Raw genomic sequence first — 17,803 nt, 5'->3', positions numbered from 1 at the left:
TTAACAGCTACTTAATCGAGTAGTACTAAGTATCATGCAAATTGTCTTTTTTTTTCTTCTTTTTTTCGTTTCTTTTTCTTCTGCAATTAATGTTTCAATGAGAAATTATTGTTTTGATTGGTAATTACCTTATTCGACCATGTACGTATAAACTTAAATTTTTTTTGAGGTAAGCATAATTAAGTTTTTTTCTTTTTTTTTTCTGGAACAGATTGTATATGTTTATTATAATTATGTAAATTGTTTGGATATGTTTTTTTTGACTTATTATCTTTTGCTTATTGTTTTTTCTGTTACTTTACCTCAACCTCAATAAAAACATTAGATACTCAAGAAGCGGTCATCAGACCGCTTTTTCCCTACCCTGTTCTTCACTTCATGCCCATATATGATTGGCTGTGCACGAGAAGGGGCAGGATTGCAATTGAGCGAAAAGGAGCGCTCATGTGCACTGTTAAATTCCGGCAGTGGATTGCTGCCCACCAGAGGAGAGCTTGGGCAGACAGGGGCAAATATGTTTGACACCCTGCCCACCATGGATTGATAAATCGAGCTCATAGGAAAAATAAATTAGCAGAGTTGAATCCTGGCTTTTCCAGTTGAGAACTTGAGAACTTACCTTCCCTTCGCCTCTTGTGGATCCTGCTGAAATCCTCCATACTTCTAACTATGACTCACAGACAGCTCCTGCAGTGATCCTTTTCCTGGTTCCTCTGTCCTGCACTGACTACAGCCTTCCTGAGGAGTGCATACACATCTCTGCCTTTTCTTAAAGACTCATTGGGCTTCATGTACTAACAGGCGGGTGGACAGCTTCTCAACTCGTGAAGCTGTCCGCCTGCTTTCACTACACACGGGCAGCGGATCTGTTGATCCGCTGGCCCGTATGTATTATTACACACTCATCAGAGTGTGTAATGCCTGCCCCTTCATTCCCGCGACCAATCGTGCAACTGAAGGGGCAGTCAATCACCGAGAGTGAGCAAGCTCTCGTGATTTTCCCTTACCACTTCAGAAGTGGCGTATGGTGTAAGAAGCAACGGTCTAGTGACCGCTGCATTACATTGTGGGAAGCAGGCTCGCATATGCAAACCTGCCCCACAAGGCCTCCAGAGCAGCTTTCACTGCTTCGTACATGGAGACCATTGTATGCATTATAGCTGTAGCCTATTTTTAATTAGATAAGTGTCCATATGACTCACCCTCATGATGACATCATTGGAGCACCAACTCTTTCAAATTCAATAGTGAGTGCTCAGCTATTCTTCAGTTAAGTCCTTAGTAAATCGTAGTGTTTATTATAAGTTCCCTTTTCCATTACAGTGACTCTCTGACCATTGGCCTAATATTTTGACTATGAACGTTTGCTACCTACCCTCTGGCCTAGTATTTTAGACTAAGTATACTTGCTATGAAACAATTAACTTTTTTCTTTTATTTATACATATGAAAAAGTTTCCCAAGAGCTAGTGGTCCCATGAAATTTCTTAGTGGTCCCACTTTTTCAACTCAAAATTTTCACAATGTCATACGTAAACTTGTATTATGCCATTATAAGCTTCTTATATACATTTGTATTAAGAATAAAAATCTCTTTGTATACAATTATATACTAATAAATATTTTAAACTTATTATCATACCTTAAAAGAGAATATTCTTGTTCACATGGCAGCACGCTGAGGCAGGAATAATTGCACACATAAATATATAGCCAGGGTTATAGACACACTGAGATATATATACGCACATACACAATCACAGATACACACAAACAATCTCACACACACAAACACTCTCGCACACAAGCTCTCTCTTACACACTCACACAAATTAACTCTCACACACTCTTACAAATAAGACTCACACACACGTTTAAACACCCTTCACAGTTTCTCTCACATCTAGGGGTAGATTTATCATACCCCGGGCGGACATGATTCGCTATAGTGAATCATGTCTGCCCTGCATTGCTAAATTCCGACAGCATATGCTGTCTGCATTTAACATTGCACAAGCAGTTCTGATGAACTGCTTGTTCAATACCACCCCCTGCAGATTTGTGGCCAATTGGCTGCTAGCAGGGGGTGTCAATCAACCTGATCATATACAATTGGGCAGATTGCTGCCTGCCGCCTCAGAGCTGGAGGATGAGTTAAGGAGCAGCGGTCTTAGACGCACTAGATGTACTAGGTGTCCCTTGTGTGGGTGTTAGAGGTTGGGACACTTGAGGAAAATTACATGGCATATCCTGATTCTCTTCAGACTGAGAATCATCCTTAGACATACTTTCATTTCCTAAAATATGTTCCTTACAGTGTAAGGCTCTAATTTTTTTACTTTGCAAGATATGGCTGCAGTTATGTCAACTACTCTCACTGAGGTATTATCTAAACTGCCAGGTTTGCAGGGTAAATGCTGTAGGCCAGGTATTAACGTAAATACTGAACCCTCTGATGCTTTAGTAGCCATTTCCGATGTACCCTCACAATGCTCTGAATTGGGGGTCAGGGAATTATTGTCTGAGGGAGAAATTTCAGATTCAGGGAATATATTACCTCAGACAGATACGGACTTAGCGTCCTTTAAATTTAAACTTGAACACCTTCGCCTGTTACTCATGGAGGTTCTAGCGACTGTGGGTGATTGTGAACCTATTACAATTCCTCCAGAAAAATTGTGTAAGATGGATAAATATCTAGAAGTTCCTACTTACACTGATGTTTTTCCGGTTCCCAAAAGAATTTCGGAAATTGTTAGAAAGGAATGGGATAGACCAGGCATACCATTCTCTCCCCCTCCTAATTTTAAGAAAATGTTTCCCATATCAGACTCCATTAAGGACTCTTGGCAAACGGTCCCTAAGGTGGAGGGAGCAATATCTACTCTAGCTAAGCGTACAATTATACCTATTGAGGACAGTTGTGCTTTCAAAGACCCTATGGATACAAAATTAGAGGGTCTTCTAAAGAAATTATTTATTCACCAGGGTTTCTTGTTACAACCTGCTGCCTGTATTGTTCCAGTAACTACGGCGGCGGCTTTCTGGTTTGACGCCATTGAGGAGTCTCTGAAAGTAGAGACGCCCCTAGACGACATTTTGGACAGAATAAAAACTCTCTAACTAGCTAATTCTTTTATCACAGATGCTATTTTTCAGATTACTAAATTAGCAGCAAAAAATGCAGGCTTTGCCATATTGGCGCGCAGAGCGCTATGGTTAAAATTGTGGTCTGCTGATGTATCATCAAAGTCTAAACTGTTAACTATTCCTTTCTAGGGTAAGACCCTGTTCGGCACTGAATTGAAGGAAATCATTGCTGACATTACTGGAGGTAAAGGCCATGCCCTACCTCAAGACAAACCTCTTAGGATGAGGGGTAAACAAAATAATTTTCGTTCCTTTCGAAATTTCAGAGGAGTCCCCTCTGCTTCCCCTTCCACCAATAAGCAGGAATGAAATTTTGCTCAATCCAAGTCTGTTTGGAGACCTAATCAGACCTGGAATAAGGGTAAACAAGCCAAAAAGCCCGCTGCTGCTACCAAGACAGCATGAAGGGGCAGCCCCCGATCCTGGACCTGATCTAGTAGGGGGCAGACTTTCTCTCTTTGCTCAGGCTTGGGCAAGGGATGTGCAAGATCTCTGGGCATTAGAAATTGTGACCCAGGGGTATCAACTGGAATTCAAAAATTTTCCCCCAAGAGGGAGATTTCATCTTTCATGTTTGTCTGTAGACCAGACAAAAAGAGAGGCATTCTTACACTGTGTAAAAGACCTCTATTCCATGGTAGTAATTTGTCCAGTTACAAAACTGGAACAGGGACAGGGGTTTTACTCAAACCTTTTTGTGGTTCCCAAAAAAGAGGGAACTTTCAGACCTATTTTGGATTTATAGTGTCTAAACAAATTTCTCAGGGTCCCATTGTTCAAAATGGAGACTATACGAACAATCTTACCAATGATCCAGGAGGGTCAATACACCGTGGACCTAAAGGATGCGTACCTTCACATTTCTATCCACAAAGATCATCATTAGTTTCTAAGGTTTGCCTTTCTGGACAAGCATTATCAGTTCATGGCCCTTCCCTTCGGGTTGGCCACAGCTCCCAGAATCTTCACAAAGGTGCTAGGGTCCCTTCTAGCGGTTCTCAGACCACGGGGCATAGCAGTGGCGCTCTATCATCTGGATGATATTTTGGTTCAGGCGTCAACTTATCATCTGACCAAATCTCACACGGACATCGTGTTGTCATTTCTAAGAACTCACGGTTGGAAAGTGAATATAGAAAAGAGTTCACTTGTTCCACAAACAAGAGTTCCATTCTTGGGAACTCTGATAGACTCGGTAGACATGAAAATATTTCTGACGGAGGTCAGAAAATCAAAAATTCAAAATACTTGCCGAGCTCTTCAGTCCATTCCTCGGCCATCAGTGGCGCAGTGTATGGAGGTCATTGGATTAATGGTAGCAGCGAAGGACATTGTTCCGTTTGCTCGCTTTCATCTCAGGCCACTGCAACTGTGCATGCTCAGATGCATGCTCAGACAGTGGAATAGGGATTATGCAAATTTATCTCTTCAGATAAATCTGGATCAAGAGACCAGAGACTCTCTTCTTTGATGGTTGTCACAGGATCATCTGTCCCAGGGAATGTGCTTCCACAGACCATCATGGGTTATAGTGACAACGGACGCCAGCCTCTTGGGCTGGGGTGCAGTCTGGAATTCCCTGAAGGCTCAGTTGCCAATCAATATTCTGGAACTGAGAGCAATATTCAAAGTGCTTCAGGAGTGGCCTCAGTTGGCACTGACCAAGTTCATAAGATTCCAGTCGGACAATGTCATGACTGTAGCATATATCAATCATCAGGGGGGAACAAGAAGTTCTCTTGTGATGATAGAGGTATCAAAGATAATCCGATGGGCAGAGATTCACTCTTGCCATCTATCAGCAATCTATATCCCAGGAGTAGAGAACTGGGAGGCGGATTTTCTAAGTCATCAGACTTTTCATCCGGGGGAGTGGGAACTCCATCTGGAGGTGTTTGCATCGTTGATTCATCAATGGGGCACACCGGAATTGGATCTGATGGCATCTCGACAGAATGCCAAACTTCCACGCTATGGGTCCAGGTCAAGGGATCCCCAGGCTGTACTGATAGATGCTCTAGCAGTACCTTGGCCATTCAACCTGGCTTATGTGTTTCCACCATTTCCTCTCCTGCCTCGAGTAATTGCAAGAATCAAACAGGAGAGAGCTTCAGTAATTCTAATAGCGCCTGTGTGGCCACGCAGGACTTGGTATGCGGATCTAGTGGACATGTCGTCTCTGCCACCATGGAAACTGCCATTGAGACAGGACCTTCTCATTCAAGGTCCGTTCCAACATCCAAATCTAAATTCTCTGCAGCTGACTGCCTCTAGATTGAACGCTTGATCTTATCTAAGCGAGGATTCTCTGAGTGTCAAGGTTTTTTCCCTGTTGTGTTTGCCATGTGCTGCTGGCAGCCATTTTACTCACCTCTCTTCCTGACTATGGTGCATTGTGAATTTATTGTCACAGACCTGTTTGTGAGAGTTCCTGTGTATTACCTGGCTGCCTGACGTCCTTCCTGGTTCCAGATCCCTGGCTTGTCCCTGACTCTGCTGTTTTCCTTGTTCCTGATTCCGGCTCGTCTGATTATTTGCTTTGGCTCCTGACTCGGCTCGTCTGACTACCAGCTCTGGTTTTGACTACTGGCTTGTTATTTGACTTGTGGACTTTTTATTATTTTTTGCTATTAATAAAGGTGTGATTATTTTTACACTTCTCGTCTCAGTCTGATTCCTGGCACCCTGACATTACGCAAAGGCCATGAATCCTGATGGTGCTAATAATCCACCTTTACCTGCCATCATTTCCAGGATGGATGTACAGGATCACCGCTTGGATCAGTTTGCACTAGCCCTGCAAACCCTGCTGACTCGCACTGCACATTTGGACCAAAGTGTCCCGCAAGTTATGGCTGCTCCTGTTTCCACTGCTGCACCTATGCCTACCAGGAGCATGTCCGGTTCTGCACCTCTACCTCAACGATATGGAGGTGATCCTATTCAGTGCAGAGGGTTTTTGAACCAGGTGGGCATTTACTTTGAGATGTTACCTCAGGCGTTTCCCTCTGACAGAGCTAAGGTGGGATTTCTCATCTCGTTACTCTCTGACACAGCTCTTGCCTGGGCTAATCCCTTGTGGGAGACTAATAAACCTGTGATTTCAAATTACCCTGAATTTGTGGCCTCCTTTCGAAGGGTATTTGATGTTCCGTCTCGCTCCTCCTCTGCTGCTAAACGACTCATGTCCATTCAGCAAGGTACAAGATCTGTTGCTCAGTATGCTATTGAGTTCCGTACGCTTGCCGCAGAGGTAGGTTGGAACAATGAAGCCCTTGTTGCCGCCTTCTTTCATGGGCTCTCTGATGCGATTAAAGACAAAGTTGCTGCCAGAGATTTACCAGAGGATCTCAAGGCATTGGTGTCTTTTTTGATCCTAATTGACATCAGACTCAGAGAGAGGCCCTCTTTCAAGGAGCGCTTGCGGAAGCCTCCTGTTCCGTTGTCTCCTACGTGTTTGTTCCCACCCATGCCTCCCTCTCCTCCCATGCCACCTGGTCCTGAGTCACCAGGTACTGCTGAGCTGATGCAGCTGGGATTCACGTGCCTCTCTGCGGTGGAGAGGGCCTTTAGGAGGAGGGAGGGACTCTGTCTCTATTGTGGGTTACAGGACCACCTTTTGAAGTCTTGTCCTAAACGGCCGGGAAATGCTCACACCTAAGGTCCTGTCGGGGGCAGACCTTGGGTGGTTTATCCTCGTCCCCGGAACCGCTTAAGGAGAAACCTTTGGTCACGGTTGTCCTTTCCTGGGTGGACTCCTCCATAGTCACCCAGGCTCTTGTTGACTCCGGTGCTGCGGGCTATTTCATTGACAGTGCTTTTGTATCAAAGCACTCTATTCCTGTTTTGCCTCGGTCTGTTCCGCTTGCTATTGAGGCCATTGATGACAGGCCCCTTCAGCCCGCACTCGTTACTCATGAAACTGCTCCATTGTCCATTGCTGTTATGGCTCTCCATTTTGAAACCCTCCAGTTCAGGTGATAAACTCTCCGCATTTTCCGGTTGTTCTGGGTTATCCCTGGCTGCAAAAGCACAATCCCAGTCTCGACTGGCACAGGTCCGAAATTTTGTTGTGGTCCCCGCAATGTATTTCCACTGGTCTTCGGAAACCAGTTAATGTCTTGTGCACTTCTTCGGTTTCTCAATTGCCAGAGGAGTACCGAGAGTTCCTAGACGTGTTTGACAAGGTGCGTGCTGGTAAGTTGCCTCCTCACTGGTCTTACGATTGTGCCATAGACCTGCAACCCGGAGCCATTCCTCCTCGGGGCCAGGTGTACCCTCTGTCTGTTGCAGAGAATTGTGCTATGGAGGAGTATGTTGCCAATGCTCTGTCACAGGGGATCATCCGCAAATCCTGCTCTCCTGCAGGGGCTGGCTTCTTCTTTGTGAAGAAAAAGGGTGGCGAGTTAAGACCATGTATCAATTATAGGGGTCTTAATCGTCTTACCATTAAGAATGCTTACCCTATTCCGCTTTTTACGGAACTCTTTGACCACCTCAAGGGAGCTACGGTCTTTACTAAAATTGATTTGAGAGGAACGTACAATCTCGTTAGGATTAAGGAGGGCCACGAATGGAAAACAGCATTTAACACCAGGAGCGGGCATTATGAGTATCTTGTAATGCCCTTTGGCCTATGTAATGCTCATGCTGTTTTTCAGGAATTTATTAATGATGTCCTACGAGATATGTTGCAACAGTGTGTTGTGGTGTACTTAGACGACATCCTCATACACTCACCCACACTTGAGGCTCATCGTTCTGATGTTACACGGGTTCTTCAGAGACTACATGAGAACGGCCTGTTTTGTAAACTCGAGAAATGTGAGTTCCATCAGACTCAAGTAACCTTCCTAGGTTATGTTATCTCTGTTGCAAGGTTCTCCATGATCCTGACAAGTTATCTGCAGTTCTGCAGTGGCCTCGCCCAGTTGGTCTTCGGTCTATTCAACGTTTTTTGGGGTTCGCCAATTACTATAGAAAGTGTATTAAAAACTTTTCTTCCTTGGTCAAACCTATCACAGACATGACCCATAAAGAGAATGATCCACTCCATTGGTCACCTACTGCCATTAAGGCCTTTGATAGTCTTAAGACTGCCTTTGCTGTCGCTCCAGTTCTGGCTCATCCTGACCCTGTCCTGCCTTTCGTTCTTGAGGTGGATGCATCTGAGACTGGAGTAGGTGCCCTCTTGTCTCAACGTCCTACGCCGGATGGTTCCTTGCAACCGTGTGGTTTCTCCTCTAAGAAATTGTCTCCAGCAGAGTGCAATTATGAAATTGGCGACAGGGAATTACAGGCCATAATTTTGGCACTTAAGGAATGGAGGCATCTTCTCGAGGGTACTAGCGTGCCAGTGCTTATTCTTACTGACCACAAGAATTTAACTTATCTATCTGAAGCAAAACGTTTGTCGCCCTGACAGGCCAGATGGGCGCTATTTTTGTCTCGGTTTAATTATGTGGTCTTCTACCTGCCTGGTAGTAAGAATGTTAGGGCTGATGCCCTCTCTCGACAATTTTCGCCTCTGTCCAAGGAGGAGTCTGTACCTACTCCTGTTATACCTCCTGACCATATTTTGGCTACCATATGTACTAATTTGACTTCTCCCTTGGGGGAGGAGATCCTGGCTGCATAAACCAATGCACCTCCTGAGAAACCTAGTGGTAAGTGTTTTGTTCCTGAGAATCTTTGAACTAAACTTTTGCACCCTTACCACTATCCTAAAGCCGCAGGTCACCCAGGTAAGAACCAAATTATTTGGTCTGTCACTCGACAATTCTGGTGGCCAGGTCTTCGTTCTGATGTTACTGCGTATGTTGCCTCCTGCTCAGTTTGTGCACAGAATAAGATTCCTCAACGTCTTCCTTTGCATCTTCTTCAACCTATTGCTAATGGTGAGCGTCCTTGGACACATCTTTCCATGGACTTCATTGTCGAGCTCCCTGTTTCCAATGGCAATACTGTTATCCTTATGGTGGTTGACCGTTTTTCTAAAATGTCAATGTCAATTGCATTCCCTTGATGAAGCTGCCTACCGCTCAGGTGCTTGCTTCAATTTTTGCCCGGGAGGTCTTCCGTTTACATGGGTTACCCAAGGAGATAGTGTCGGACCGGGGTAGCCAGTTTGTCTCCAGATTTTGGAGTTCCTTTTGTGCTCAAATGGGGATCCAGCTTTCCTTCTCCTCGGCATATCACCCTCAATCCAATGGGGCTGCAGAACGGTCTAATCAAGCTCTGGAACAGTTCCTCCGTTGCTATGTCTCAGATCACCACAATAATTGGTCTGAACTGTTACCTTGGGCAGAGTATGCTCGTAATAGTGCTATTAATGCTTCCTCCAAGTTATCCCCATTCATGGCGAATTATGGGTTTCAACCATCCTTGTTGCCCGATTCATTCATGTCTCAGGGTATTCTGGCTTTGGAGGAGCATCTCCGGCAACTCTGTTCCACGTGGGTGCAGATTCAGGATTGCCTTCATCGTTCTATGCAGCGCCAAAAGTTCAAGGCTGATCGTAGGCGTCTGCCCGCACCTTCATACCAGGTTGGTGAGAGAGTTTGGCTGTCCTCCTGCAACTTGAACCTTCGTTTGCCTTCCAATAAATTGGCTCCCTATTATATTGGTCCTTTTCGAATAGTCCGACGGGTTAATCCTGTGGCCTACGCTCTTCACCTTCCTCCTGCTATGCGCATCTCCAATGTTTTTCATGTCTCCCTCTTGAAACCATTGGTTTTTAATCGGTTTACCACTGTGTTGCCTCATCCCTGTCCTATCTTTGTTGACAACCATGAGGAGTATGAGGTCAGCAGGATTATTGACTCTCGTATGTCCAGGGGCCGTGTACAGTATTTGGTTCACTGGAGATACTACGGTCTGGAGGAGCGTTCTTTTTTTCCCTCCTCTGATGTTCATGCTCCCTCCCTCCTCTGTGCCTTCTATGCCCGTTTCCCCAATAAGCCTTTTGTCCTCCCGCAGAGGGGTCGTTGAGGGGAGGGTACTGTCAGGGTTTTTTCCCTGTTGTGTTTGCCATGTGCTGCTGGCAGCCATTTTACTCACCTCTCTTCCTGACTATGGTGCATTGTGAATTTATTGTTGCAGACCTGTTTGTGAGAGTTCCTGTGTATTACCTGGCTACCTGACGTCCTTCCTGGTTCCAGATCCCTGGCTTGTCCCTGACTCTGCTGTTTTCCTTGTTCCTGATTCTGGCTTGTCTGACTATTCGCTTTGGCTCCTGACTTGCCTCGTCTGACTACCAGCTCTAGTTTTGACTCCTGGCTTGTTTTTTGACTTGTGGACTTTTTATTATTTTTTGCTATTAATAAAGGTGTGATTATTTTTGCACGTCTCGTCTCAGTCTGATTCCTGGCACCCTGACACTGAGCCGGTCATTGATACTCTGAGTCAGGCTTGCAAGCCTGTCACTAGAAATATTTATTATAAGATATGGCGTAAATATCTTTATTGGTGTGAATCCATGGAGTCTGAATTTAGTTCTTAATGTTCTTCAAGGGGTTCCGTTTGAACCCATGCATTCCATAGATATTAAGCTGTTATCTTGGAAGGTTTTATTTTTAGTTGCTATCTCTTCTGCTCGAAGAGTTTCTGAGCTTTCTGCTTTACAATGTGATTCGCCTTATCTTATATTCCATTCTGATAAGGTGGTTTTGTGTACTAAACCTGGATTCCTTCCTAAGGTTGTTTCAAATAAGAATATTAATCAGGAAATTGTTGTTCCTTCCTTGTGTCCTAATCCTTCTTCTAAGCAAACAAGAATTTCAGACAAACATCCTCTCTTTTTGTTGTTTATTCTGGAAAGAGTAGGGATCAAAAAGCTACGGCTACCTCTCTCTCTTTTTGGCTGAAAAGCATCATCCGCCTGGCATATGAGACTGCTGGACAGCAGCCTCCTGAAAAAATTATGTCTCATTCTACTAGAGCTGTGGCTTCCACATGGGCTTTCAAAAATGATGCTTCTGTTGAACAGATTTGTAAGGCTGCGACTTGGTCCTCCCTTCATACTTTTTCCAAATTTTACAAATTTGATACTTTTGCTTCTTCTGAGGCTATTTTTGGGAGAAAAGTTCTTCAAGCAGTGGTGCATTCCGTTTAGGTTCCTGTCCTTTTCCTCCCTTTCATCCGTGTCCTAAAGCTTTGGTATTGGTATCCCACAAGTAAGGATGAAACCTGTGGACTCGGCATATCTTGTAAAAGAAAAGGAAATTTATGCTTACCTGATAAATTGATTTATTTTACGATATGCCGAGTTCACGGCCCGCCCTGTCATTTTAAGACAGGATTTATTTTTCAAAACTTCAGTCACCTCTGCACCTTTTAGCTTTTCCTTTCTCTTCCTATACCTTCGGTCGAATGACTGGGGGGAGGAGTTAGCGGAGGAGCTATGTAACAGCTCTGCTGTGGTGCTCTTTGCCACTTGTTAGCAGGAGGATAAATCCCACAAGTAAGGCTGAAACCCGTGGACTCGGCATATAGTAAAAGAAATCAATTTATCAGGTAAGCATAAATTTCCTTTTAGTAAATTGTAGATTATTATGTATAAAAATAGATACATCCCTTACTATACCAAATATTTTCTGTTAACCACTTAACTTCTTATAAAGTGTGCACAAATGCTGAGATTTTGCTTTACCCTTATACCACCCATCCTGACTGAGTGGAGTAGCTGTACAATAATTTAAAGTTTATTTGAAATATTACAGGGAATTATTTTTTTTTTTACATAATTAAAAAAATTAAATTAGATAAGTTTTGCTGGCACATAATTTTTGTTGCTAGTATATATATATAAAAAATTAACATGGCTTAGCCTGCAAAACGTTATAGGGGGAATCTTCTGTTTTTAAGGCACTTTCCACATGATGTGGACAGTGGAGGCTCCTCCAAATGAGCACAGCCACACGTGAACCCCCAGTCAAAAGAAGAAAAAAAATGTTTGCTGAATAAAATATAATTTTTTCCAATAGCCCCCATTGTAAAAATTATATTTTATTTGTAACCCAAAAAATTCAAATCCAGACTTTTTTTTTTTTAAATATTTTTTTTTATTTTTTTTAACCGCACGTGTGGTAGAGCCCTACATGCCTGTCAAACTGATCTATGCATTTCTCTGCAGGTGCCGCTCCCAGACTCCAACCCATCACTATACTGGCTTAATCGCACAGTTCAGCCTGTAGGAGTGGGGTGGTGCTCAGTTCAGCCGTGCTCCGATACGTCATCACTCAGTCACGTGACGATGCTTGACGAGGCTCCTCCCCCTCAATGGCACGAAATCTCATTGTGGAGATAGCTGTTGAGCTGAGAGAAGTTCATTTTGGGCAAGTTGGAATTTGGTGCGTGGCGTGTGGGCACTTTAACAGTTAAGAGTACATATAAATAACATTACCCATACCATAATTCCTTTGTTGCACATGATTCCTTATGCTTTCATCTGGAACAAATGAGCATTCACTTGATGGAGTAGAAAGTTAGCGGCTAAATGAAGCTAGAAATGCATGAAGAAACCTAGATTTCCCTTCATTGCCACCTTGTGATTTCATCAACTGCACTACAGTCTACTCAATTTAGCTCTGTAGTATCCCTTAGCTGCCAGAATGTAGCAGCATTCTGGTATTTAACGCCTAGATTTAGAGTTGGGCGGTAGCCGTGAAAACCAGTGTTAGAGGCTCCTAACGTTGGTTTTTAACGCCCTCTGGTATTTGGAGTCAGTCAGGAAAGGGTCTAACGCTCATTTTCCAGCCGCGACTTTTCCATACCGCAGATCCCCTTACGTCAATTGCGTATCCTATCTTTTCAATGGGATCTTTCTAACGCCGGTATTTAGAGTCGTGGCTGAAGTGAGCGTTAGAAATCTAACGACCAAACTCCAGCCGCAGAAAAAAGTCAATAGTTAAGAGCTTTTTGGGCTAACGCCGGTTCATAAAGCTCTTAACTACTGTGCTCTACAGTACACTAACACCCATAAAATACCTATGTACCCCTAAACCGAGGTCCCCCCACATCGCCAACACTCGATTACATTTTTTTAACCCCTAATCTGCCGACCGCCACCTACGTTATCCTTATGTACCCCTAATCTGCTGCCCCTAACACCGCCGACCCCTATATTATATTTATTAACCTCTAATCTGCCCCCCACAACGTTGCCGCCAGCTACCTACAATAATTAACCCCTAATCTGCCGAACGCAAAGCGCCGCCACCTACGTTATCCTTATGTACACCTAATCTGCTGCCCCTAACACCGCTGACCCCTATATTATATTTATTAACCCCTAATCTGCCCCCCACAATGTCGCCGCCACCTACCTACACTTATTAACCCCTAATCTGCCGAGCGGACCGCACCTCTACTATAATAAAGTTATTAACCCCTAATCCGCCTCACTCCCGCCTCAATAACCCTATAAGAAATAGTATTAACCCCTAATCTGCCCTCCCTAACATTGCCGACACCTAACTTCAAGTATTAACCCCTAATCTGCCGATCGGAGCTCACCGCTACTATAATACATTTTTTAACCCCTAAAGCTAATTCTAACCCTAACACCCCCCTAAGTTAAATATAATTTTATTCTAACTAAATAAATTAACTCTTATTAAATAACTTATTCCTATTTAAAGCTAAATAATTACCTGTAAAATAAACCCTAATATAGCTACAATATAAATTATAATTATATTGTAGCTATTTTAGGATTAATATTTATTTTACAGGCAACTTTGTAATTATTTTAACCAGGTACAATAGCTATTAAATAGTTAATAACTATTTAATAGTTACCTAGTTAAAATAATAACAAAATTAGCTGTAAAATAAATCCTAACCTAAGTTACAATTAAACCTAACACTACACTATCAATAAATTAATTAAATAAAATACCTACAATTATCTACAATTAAACCTAACACTACACTATCAATAAATAAATTAAATAGAATTCCTACAAATAAATACAATTAAATAAACTAACTAAAGTACAAAAAATAAAAAAGAACTAAGTTACAAAAAATAAAAAAATATTTACAAACATTAGAAAAAAATTACAACAATTTTAAACTAATTACACCTACTCTAAGCCCCCTAATAAAATAACAAAGCCCCCCAAAATAAAAAAATGCCCTACCCTATTCTAAATTAAAAAAGTTCAAAGCTCTTTTACCTTACCAGCCCTGAACAGGGCCCTTTGCGGGGCATGCCCCAAAGAATTCAGCTCTTTTGCCTGTAAAAAAAAACATAAAATACGCCCCCCCCCAACATTACAACCCACCACCCACATACCCCTAATCTAACCCAAACCCCCCTTAAATAAAGCTAACACTAAGCCCCTGAAGATCTTCCTACCTTATCTTCACCATACCAGGTTCACCGATCCATCCTCGGAAGTCTTGATCCAAGCCTCGGAAGTGTTGATGCAAGCCCAAGCGGGGGGCTGAAGAGTGACGTCCATCCTCGGGCTGAAGTCTGGATCCAAGCGGTGGCTGAAGAAATCCATCATCGGGCTGAAGTCGGAAGTCCATCATCGGGATGAAGTCTTCTATCAAGCCGCATCTTCAATCTTCTTTCTTCTGGAGCGGAGCGGAGCGGGCTGAAGTTGGAAGTCCATCATCGGGATGAAGTCTTCTATCAAGCCGCATCTTCAATCTTCTTTCTTCTGGAGCGGAGCGGAGCCATCTTCTTTCCAACCGACGCGGATCCAACCTCTTCAACCGACGCCTACTCGCCGAATGACGGTTCCTTTAAATGACGTCATCCAAGATGGAGTCCCTCGAATTCCGATTGGCTGATAGGATTCTATCAGCCAATCGGAATTAAGGTAGGAATATTCTGATCGGAACAGCCAATAGAATGCAAGCTCAATCTGATTGGCTGATTGGATCAGCCAATCGGATTGAACTTGATTCTGATTGGCTGATTTCATCAGCCAATCAGAATTTTCCTACCTTAATTCCGATTGGCTGATAGAATCCTATCAGCCAATTGGAATTCGAGGGACGCCATCTTGGATGACGTCATTTAAAGGAACCGTCATTCGGCGAGTAGGCGTCGGTTCAAGAGGTTGGATCCGCGTCAGTTGCAAAGAAGATGGCTCCGCTCCAGAAGAAAGAAGATTGAAGATGCGGCTTGATAGAAGACTTCATCCCGATGATGGACTTCCGACTTCAGCCCGATGATGGATTTCTTCAGCCGCCGCTTGGATCCAGACTTCAGCCCGAGGATGGATGTCACTCTTCAGCCCCCCGCTTGGTCTTGGATCAACACTTCCGATGCTTGGATCAAGACTTCCGAGGACGGATCGGTGAACCTGGTATGGTGAAGATAAGGTAGGAAGATCTTCAGGGGCTTAGTGTTAGCTTTATTTAAGGGGGGTTTGGGTTAGATTAGGGGTATGTGGGTGGTGGGTTGTAATGTTGGGGGGGGTATTGTATGTATTTTTTTTACAGGCAAAAGAGCAGAATTCTTTGGGGCATGCCCCGCAAAGGGCCCTGTTCAGGGCTGGTAAGGTAAAAAAGCTTTGAACTTTTTTAATTTAGAATAGGGTAGGGCATTTTTTTATTTTGGGGGTCTTTGTTATTTTATTAGGGGGCTTAGAGTAGGTGTAATTAGTTTAAAATTGTTGTAATTTTTTTCTAATGTTTGTAAATATTTTTTTATTTTTTGTAACTTAGTTCTTTTTTATTTTTTGTACTTTAGTTAGTTTATTTAATTGTATTTATTTGTAGGAATTGTATTTAATTTATTTATTGATAGTGTAGTGTTAGGTTTAATTGTAGATAATTGTAGGTATTTTATTTAATTAATTTATTGATAGTGTAGTGTTAGGTTTAATTGTAACTTAGGTTAGGATTTATTTTACGGCTAATTTTGTTATTATTTTAACTAGGTAACTATTAAATAGTTATTAACTATTTAATAGCTATTGTACCTGGTTAAAATAATTACAAAGTTGCCTGTAAAATAAATATTAATCCTAAAATAGCTATAATATAATTATATTTTATATTGTAGCTATATTAGGGTTTATTTTACAGGTAAGTATTTAGCTTTAAATAGGAATAAGTTATTTAATAAGAGTTAATTTATTTTGTTAGAATACAATTATATTTAACTTAGGGGGGTGTTAGGGTTAGGGTTAGAATTAGCTTTAGGGGTTAAAAAATTTATTATAGTAGCGGTGAGCTCCGATCGGCAGATTAGGGGTTAATACTTGAAGTTAGGTGTCGGCAATGTTAGGGAGGGCAGATTAGGGGTTAATACTATTTCTTATAGGGTTATTGAGGCGGGAGTGAGGCGGATTAGGGGTTAATACATTTATTATAGTAGCGCTCAGGTCCGGTCGGCAGATTAGGGGTTAATAAGTGTAGTTAGGTGGAGGCGACATTGGGGGCGGCAGATTAGGGGTTAATAAATATAATATAGGGGTCGGCGATGTTAGGGCAGCAGATTAGGGGTACATAGGGATAATGTAGGTGGCGGGGGTGTACGGAGCAGCAGATTAGGGGTTAAAAATAATATGCAGGGGTCAGCGATAGCGGGGGCGGCAGATTAGTGGTTAATAAGTGTAAGGTTAGGGGTGTTTAGACTCGGGGTTCATGTTAGAGTGTTAGGTGCAGACGTAGGAAGTGTTTCCCCATAGGAAACAATGGGGCTGCGTTAGGAGCTGAACGCGGCTTTTTTGCAGGTGTTAGTTTTTTTTTCAGCTCAAACAGCCCCATTGTTTCCTATGGGGGAATCGTGCACGAGCACGTTTTTGAAGCTGGCCACGTCCGTAAGCACCGCTGGTATCGAGAGTTGCAGTGGCGTTAAATTATGCTCTACGCTCCCTTTTTGGAGCCTAACGCACTGAAAACCCAGCCATTCTATGAACTCTAAATACCAGCGGTATTTAAAAGGTGCGGCCAGAAAAAAGCATGCGTTAGCTACGCGGGTCATTACCGACAAAACTCTAAATCTAGGCGTAAGAGATTAAAACTGTTGGTGCATATAGCATGTTGTCATTATTCTGGTGTTTTCTTATCTGCTTTGATTTCCATATATATATATATATATATATATATATATTGTGTGTGTTTATTTATATATATATATATATATATATATATATATATATATATAGTTCACTTTTCTCATAGAGTAAAAGGAGTGTCCATACTTTATTTATATATATATATATATATAACTATTTTACATAACTTGTCCGTGAACCCCCATTTGAATAACCCATGAGCCGTTACTGGATGTGGATTGTTTTAACATGTTAAGCATTTTTATATTTTAAGTAAACAGAAATCTTTATAAAAATAGAAAATTATTAAAAATTAAAGTTTATATGACAGAAACATGTTGAAAATAGACCATGTTTTTAATCGTCCCAAGAAATTTCAAGGTTGTCCGGGACCACTGGACGACTGGGTTTTTAAACCCCTGTATATATATATATATATATATATATATATATATATATATATATATATATATATATATATATGTGTGTGTTACGGGTATAGCCAGAAATCCGGGTATTCCTAGGATTACCCAGGGGCTTTGGGTAAAGTGCAAAATAAGATCATACTTTGGACATTACCCAGGTAATCCTAGGATTACCCAAATGCTTCTGGATAAAGCTAATACAAT

This window comes from Bombina bombina, chromosome 1, assembly GCF_027579735.1.
Source record: "Bombina bombina isolate aBomBom1 chromosome 1, aBomBom1.pri, whole genome shotgun sequence".
Classification (NCBI taxonomy): domain Eukaryota; kingdom Metazoa; phylum Chordata; class Amphibia; order Anura; family Bombinatoridae; genus Bombina; species Bombina bombina.
This window is presented reverse-complemented; position numbering follows the sequence as displayed.